An 8,238-nucleotide genomic window follows, 5' to 3' on the forward strand; every position below is an offset into this window, starting at 1 on the left:
GATTTTTTTTTTTTTTTTTTTTTTTTGCGGTACATGGACCTCTCACTATTGTGCCCTCTCCTGTTGCGGAGCACAGGCTCCGGGAGCGCAGGCTCAACAGCCATGGCTCATGGGCCTAGCCACTCCGCGGCATGTGGGATCTTCCCGGACCGGGGCACGAACCTGTGTCCCCTGTATCAGCAGGCCGACTCTCAACCACTGCACCATCAGGGAAGCCCTTGCTGAGGATTTTTGCATCTATGATCATCGTGATGTTGGCCTGTAGTTTTCTTTTTTTGTGACATCTTTGTCTGGTTTTGGTATCAGGGTGATGGTGGCCTCGTAGAATGAGTTTGGGAGTGTTCCTCCCTCTGCTATATTTTGGAAGAGTTTGAGAAGGATCAGCTCTTCTCTAAATGTTTGATAGAGTTCACCTGTGAAGCCATCTGGTCCTAGGCTTTTGTTTGTTGGAAGATTTTAAATCACAGTTTCAATTTCAGTGCTTGTGATTGGTCTGTTCTTATTTCCTATTTCTTCCTGGTTCAGCCTCAGAAGGTTGTGCTTTTCTAAGAATTTGTGCATTTCTTCCAGGTTGTCCGTTTTATTGGCACATAGTTGCTTGTAGTAATCTCTCATGATCCTTTGTATTTCTGCCGTGTCAGTTGTTACTTCTCCTTTTTCATTGCTGATTCTGTTGATTTGAGTCTTCTCTGTTTTCTTCTTGATGAATCTGGCTAACGGTTTATCAATTTTTTTTATCTTCTCAAACAGCCAGCTTTTAGTGTTATTGATCTTTGCTATTGTTTCCTTCATTTTTTTTTCATTTATTTCTGATCTGATCTTTATGATTTCTTTCCTTCTGCTAACTTTTGGGTTTTGTTTTTTTTTGTTGTTCTTCTTTCTCTAATTGCTTTAGGTGTAAGGTTATGGTGTTTATTTGAGATTTTTCTTGTTTCTTGAGGTAGGACTCTATCGCTATGTCCCCTACATTGTCAGGCGGACTCTCAACCACTGCGCCACCAGGGAAGCCCTCAGAACGGCTTTTGATGCATCCCATAGGTTTTGGGTCATCATGTTTTCTTTTTTTTTTTTTTTAGTTATTTTATTTATTTATTTTTGGCTGTGTTGGATCTTTTTTGCTGCACACAGGCTTTCTCCAGTTGTGGTGAGTGGGGGCTACTGTCGTTGCGGTGCATGGGCTTCTCATTGTGGTGGCTTCTCTTGTTGCAGAGCATGGGCTTTAGGCACACAGGCTTCAGTAGTTGTGGCTCGCAGGCCCTAGTAAGCAGAGTCAGTAGTTGTGGTGCACGGGCTCCGTTGCTCCGTGGCCTGTGGGATCATCCTGGATCAGGGCTCTAACCTGTGTCCCCTGCATTGGCAGGTGGATTCTTAACCACTGCGTCACCAGGGAAGACCCCTGTCGTGTTTTTACTGTCATTTGTTTCTAGGTATTTTTAAATTTCCTCTTTGATTTCTGCAGTGATCTCTCGGTCATTTAGTAGTGTATTGTTTAGCCTCCATGTGTTTGTATTTTTTATAGTTTTTCTCCTGTAATTGATATCTAGTCTCATAGTGTTGTGGTCGGGAAAGATACTTGATACAATTTCAATTTTCTTATATTTACCAAGGCTTGATTTGTGACCCAAGATATGGTCTATCCTGAAGGATGTTCCATGAGCACTTGAGAAGAAAGTGTATTCTGTTGTTCTGGATGGAATGTCCTACAAATATCAATTAAGTCCATCTTGTTTCATGTGTCCTTTAAAACTTGTGTTTCTGTGTTTATTTTCATTTTGGATGATCTGTCCATTGGTGAAAATGGGGTGTTAAAGTTCCCTATTATTATTATGTTACTGTCAATTTCCCCTTTTATGGCTTCTAGCATTTGGCTTATGTATTGAGGTGCTCCTATGTCGGGTGCATAAATATTTATGATTGTCGTATGTTTTTCTTGGATTGATCCCTTGATCATTATGCAGTGTCCTTCTTTTTCTCTTGTAATAGTCTTTATTTTAAAATCTATTTTGTCTGATATGAGAATTGCTACTCCAGCTTTCTTTTGATTTCCATTTTCATGGAATATCTTTTTCCATCCTCTCACTTTCAGTCTGTATGTGTCCCTAGGTCTGAAGTGGGTCTCTTGTAGACAGCAAGAGACGGGTCTTATTTTTGTATCTTATTTTGTACAGGTCTTAGTTTGTACGGGTCTTATTTTGTACGGGTCTTGTTTTTGTATCCATTCAGCCAGTCTGTAAGTTTTGGTTGGAGCATTTAATCCATTTATATTTAAGGTAATTATCAATATGTTTGTTCGTATTACCATTTTCTTAATTCTTTTGTGTTTGTTTTTATAGGTCTTTTCCTTCTCTTGTGTTTCCTGCCTAGAGAAGTTCCTTTAGCGTTTGTTGTAAAGCTGGTTTGGTGGTGCTGAATTCTCTTAACTTTTGCTTATCTGTGAAGGTCTTATTTACCCCATCGAATCTGAATGAGATCCTTGCTCGGTAGAGTAATCTTGTTTGTAGGTTTTTCCCTTTCATCACTTTAAATATGTCCTGCCAGTCCCTTCTGGCTTGCAGAGTTTCTGCTGAAAGATCAGCTCTTAACCTTATGGGGATTCCCTTGTGTGTTATTTGTTGCTTTTCCCTTGCTGCTTTTAATATGTTTTCTTTGCATTTAATTTTTGATAGTTTGATTAATATGTGTCTCAGCATGTTTCTCTTTGGCTTTATCCTGTATGGTACCCTCTGTGCTTCCTGGACTTGATTGACTATTTCCTTTCCCATGTTAGGGAAGTTTTTGACTATAATCTCTTCAAATATTTTCTCAGACCCTTTCTTTTTCTCTTCTTCTTCTGGGACCCCTATAATTTGAATGTTGGTGTGTTTAATGCTGTCCCAGAGGTCTCTGAGACTGTCCTCAGTTCTTTTCATTCTTTTTTCGTTATTCTGCTCCTTGGCAGTTATTTCCACTATTTTATCTTCCAGCTCACGTATCCATTCTTCTGCCTCAGTTATTCTGTCATTGATTCCTTCAGAGTAGTTTTAATTTTAGTTATTGTGTTGTTCATCACTGTCTGCTCTTTAGTTCTTCTAGACCCTTGTTAAATGTTTCATGTATTTTCTCCATTCTGTTTCGGAGATTTTGGATCATCTTTACTATCATTACTCTGAATTCTTTTTCAGGTAGGTTGCCTATTTCGTCTTCATTTATTTGGTCTTGTAGGTGTTTTACCTTGCTCCTTCGTCTGTAACGTATTATTTTGTCATTTAATTTTTTGTTTTGATGGGTGGTGTCTTACTGGCTGTTTGGCCCAAGACGTCCAGCAATGGAGTTTGCAGGCAGCTGGATAGAGCTGGGTCTCGGTGCTGAGATGACCTCCGGGAGGCCTCAGTCTGATTGATATTCCCTGGGGTCTGAGGTTCTCTGTTAGTCCAATGGTTTGGACTTGGAGCTCCCACCACAGGAGCTTGAGCCCAACTTCCGGCCTGGGAACCAAGATCCCACAAGCATGTATCAGGTGAAGTAATGGTCCCCCAAAGACATGGACATCGAAATCCCTGGAACCGCCCAGCTGGTGTGCAGCAATGGGAACCCGGAGCTGCTGGAGGGGCAGGGCAGTGGCCTGAGATGCACAGGGTGGCCTGGTGTCCTCTGGGTCAGAGCCAGGCCATCTGTGCCACCTGCGCCACCCAGTGCACCAGGGACTTTGCCTGGGCTTGAGAGGCGTCTACCCTGGTAGACTTTTTAATGATGGCCGTTCTGACTGGTGTGAGGTGGTACCTCATTGATCTGCATTTCTTGCATTTTTCTAATAATTAGCCTCACCTCTTTCTTTCTTTCTTTTTATTTTTATATATATTTTTTACGGTACGTGGGTCTCTCACTGTTGTGGTCTCTCCCGTTGTGGAGCACAGGATCTGGACGTGCAGGCTCAGCGGCCATGGCTCAAGGGCCTAGCCGCTCCGTGGCATGTGGGATCTTCCCGGACCGGGGCACGAGCCCGTGTCCCCTGCATCGGCAGGCGGACTCTCAACCACTGCACCACCAGGGAAGCCCTTCACCTCTTTCTTGAAGTCTTTCCTGACCATGCTGGCCCTAGTGAGTTTTCTCCTTCCCCTTCCTCCCATGACACTTAGAAATGGTGCCTCTCACTTTTTACTTTGATCATACTTAGATTACCTTCTGCACTTAAAAGTGTCTGTTGCATTAAAGGTGTATATACCTCTCTTATAACCCTTGCTACCCCTGGGAAACTATTATAGCAGGAATATTTGTTAAATATTATTTTATTGCCTTTGATGGAAAGGCTTTTTGACCAAAAGCTGTCAAATCAATAAATATTTCTCACCTGAAATATTAAGCAGGGCTAAGAAGCCCAGCTATTAACTTTAACTTGAAAAAGAATCTTTTGAATTAGAAGCAGGGAATGGCTACACCATCCAAGAGAGATTCTTAGTAGAATGTATAAGAAAAAGGGAAACCCAGCCTTCTTTCTTCAACTCAAAATTCTTCAGATCTTGTTCCTTTCTCTAGATCTCTTAATTCTCCACAAGTGTTCCAAGAGGAAGAAGGCTGTTAAGCAGTCTGCAGGCCCTCTGAAAATAGCCATACCCTTCGATCTGTTTGTTTCATGCCTTTCTGGTCCTGGGGTGTGTGAGGAAAGTGCTACGGAGGGAGGGATCTCCTGCCACTTCTTCCCACTCAACATGCGTTCCCTGTTCCTCTAATTTTGCCCGCACTAGTGAGCTGTTGAGGAAAGCTTGGAACCCAAAAGTTATACCTGTCTGGGAGTTGATTAGAAAAAGTATTCCATTTATAAAAATATAACTTGCATAATTTTGTAGAAAGATTTACCTTTAAAACAGAAATAAGTGACTCAATAGGAAATGCGGCTTGCCCTTATAAAGGGGGTTAAGTGGGGGAGTCAGTTTCAATTAAGGGGAAAAAGATGTAGGCCAGCATCAGAATATGGGATACCTTTAAGAATAATCTTTTTTATGGGGCAAACATCCTAAATTTTTGCTTACATAAGAAAAGATCATAATAAGCCAAACTTGGATCAGAGACTATTAGTGATAGAGGATGTTTGGGGGGTGGCAGAGAAATCATTTAACATCTTTACTGCCACCGGTTAAAATGGGCTAATGATTTCTAAATCTATATGCCTGGGGAAAGAGTGTCAGGTAAAAATGGTGCCATGAAAAAATAATTGGAGCTTTTTGGAGTTAACTGTTAGCTAATGGAAAGAAATCATTACATGTTGTTAATATTTAATACTATTATTTATATAAAGATTTTGTGAGTTCTGTGTGTGTATCTGAGCAGTACTGAGCAAGCTGACATACTCTTCATTCTTTGTTGGTTATAGTCATGAAAGGAGTCTTAGGACTTCCCGCTCTATGACCTACACAAGCTATTCCCCTTGCCAGCCTCAGTTTCTTCATCTGTAAAATGTGGATACTGATAGTACCTGCTTCTTACGGTCAAGTGAGACAATGCACAGGAAGTGCTCAGCATAGAAAAGCAGGTATTTTATGATCAAAAGCCAATTAATTTTCTCAGTTCCAACTGTGTGCTACAAATAAAGTTTGCTGGTAATTTATTTTTAACCCATATTCGTGTGATGAAAAGATTACTGAGTTAGGAGATCTAGTCTATAGTGATGATTAGGCAAATTACTTAACCTCTCTGGGTTTCTATTCCTTTGGTTTTATGAAGGAGCTGGATTAGAGGATCTCTGAGTAGTTTCCAGTTCTAAAGTTCTGTGTTAGGATTTTTTCCAATTCATTTTTAAACAAAGTTTTAATAAAATTTAACATAGGAAGTATTGTATGCTTTAGCAATTTATATTTTAATTAAATGTACTTCATATTAAAATTGTATTGTGCAATGTTTAAAATACAGACGGATATGGAAAGTGATACACATACCTATCATTCACTTTAAGAAATAAAACTTAAAAAAAATTTGGAAATTTTTTTTGGAAAAAACTTGTATTTAAAGGTGCAAAAACAAGATTGAAATCACTGCTTAAAAAAAAGGAAATTACTTTGGATGCCCATTGTTTCTGGAAGAAGGGTGTTTTTGTGCCTGTGTGGCTCTGACGTTATAGTAGGTGTAGGCCAAAGCAGAGGACAGTCCTCTTCTTCTGGGAACATTTCACCTAACTGAAGTGGAATAAATATAGCTTAGCAACAAAATACACCTAAATAAAACATGGACCCTGCATTTGATATGCATGTCGTTTGCCATAAGAAAGAAGATTTTCATGACAATCCAGGCCGATGGAAACGCTTCTTGACAAAGAATTGGATTCAAATTCTGGCTTCTTTCTAATTTAAGTGTGTGACCTTGGGCAAGTTATGCAGCCCTCTCTGCCTCAGTTTCTTCATAAAATGCGGCTTACCTAAGGGTTGTTGTGAATAATACATGAGATAATACAGGCAAGGCTCTAAGAACAATGCCTGACACATAGAGAAAGCTCAATGAATATTAGCTATTATTATTATTCAATTCCATAAATAATTATTGGATGTCTACCATGTAGTAGTCTCTATACTAGATCCTGAAATATCTTTGGGGATTTAGCTTTTTGTGTCTGGTCTACAAAGAATGTGTTACAGAGTTAGATATGAAATTCTGATAAATGTAGCAGTCCAGTGGGACCCAAGTTAATCTAGAAAAAAAGGCCATTTGGAGTTCAGAAGACTTTTTAAATTCAGGAGGGAATATGAGATGTAAATGAAGTACTTAAGGTCTTGCCTTTTAGTTGTTGAGTTCCTGTGCCAGGTTTTAGAGAGTGCATTATGATGCATATTAAAGCCACGGTGACATTCAAAGAGTCAAACATGCCTGATTAGACTTTCATGTCCTGTATTTATGAAAAGGTTAGTGGTGCATTTCCTCAGTGCAAATTATTTTTGGTTCTTACTAATATTTATGAATAAAGTCTATACACCATAATATATGTGATTAATTTTAGTCATCAGCTTGATTTTATATAAGGAGCTATCCCAGAAGATGCTACATCTTGAGCAGTAATTTCAGCAGATAGGGAGTAGGCAATATATAGGAAAGGGCAATTGTATGTTAGCACTATGGGACAAAATCAGAAATATAATTATGGCAATAATGCATTCTCTTACATAAATTTATCATTGAAATAGTATAGGAAGACATGCCTTTTGCAAGTAATTTCATTGTGATGCTTTATGGTGACGCCAAACCTTGACTATACAACAAACAGTCAATGACGTTTAGGTTTCAGGTTGCCCTGGGTGGATGTGTCCACAAGGTATTAAAAGTGGGTTTAAGTTGATGAATTCAACAGAGGAGCTGACCATCTGGTCTCAGTGATCTCAGGTTGGGCTGGCCTTGGCACCGGCCTGTTTGGTTGCTTTTGGTGACTCTGGGGTAACATTAAGCCATGTAAATCATAGTTATCATGTACCTCTACCCATGGGGTTTGCTAGATACTAAATAATTGGTCAGTAACTGCCCCTTTGGCCTCCTCCTTTGCACATTTTTGCCTGGCAAAAAACTCTTGATGTAAAGGAGAAAAGTGAATGGGCCTCCTTTTAACAATAGGCACACTGAACTCAAGCACTTACTAAGATAGGAAGAATAATATAAGACAGAAATAACTTGGAAGCTCATTTTGTCCATACCCGGTTATAGGTTGTTCAAGAAAATAAAAAGGTGATGGATTCTTTTGGCCTTAGTACTCTTTTTTGGCCTACTCCATTTCCACAAGGCTGATGGCTTTTAAATACTAACACCATCCCCAAAGGCATCTCCATAACCCCCCAATACGCAAGTCACAAATCACTGCTCAAAGGGACGAACACAAAGCACTTGCGATACTCTCCCATTTGGGTGCAGTCTTGATTCTCCAGAGAAAAGGGGACTCTCAGTTTAGATCTGCATATATATATATATATATATATGGGCCAGGACTTGGGCCTTCCTGGTAAAACATAAAAACAAAACAATAAACAACGCCCCTCCCCCTCCCAAAACAAAAAACAAAAACAGAAAATCCAAGGCGCCGCTGCTGCTATCAGTAGCTTGGCTCAGACTCTGACTGCCAGAAACAAAAATAGGACTGAGCCCGGGTTCCTGAGACCCCGGCTGCCTAGGGCCAGGGCGAAGTTCCCAGGGTCTGGCCGCTGGACGCGGGCAGGGCCGGGCGCGGCGCTCTCGGGGACTTTCACCTGCTCGGCGGGCAGCGCGGGGGCGGACCCGGCGGCGGGCGGGGCC

This window comes from Neophocaena asiaeorientalis, unplaced genomic scaffold (genome assembly GCF_003031525.2).
Source record: "Neophocaena asiaeorientalis asiaeorientalis breed wild unplaced genomic scaffold, Neophocaena_asiaeorientalis_V1.1 scaffold156, whole genome shotgun sequence".
NCBI classification, from domain to species: Eukaryota; Metazoa; Chordata; class Mammalia; order Artiodactyla; family Phocoenidae; genus Neophocaena; species Neophocaena asiaeorientalis.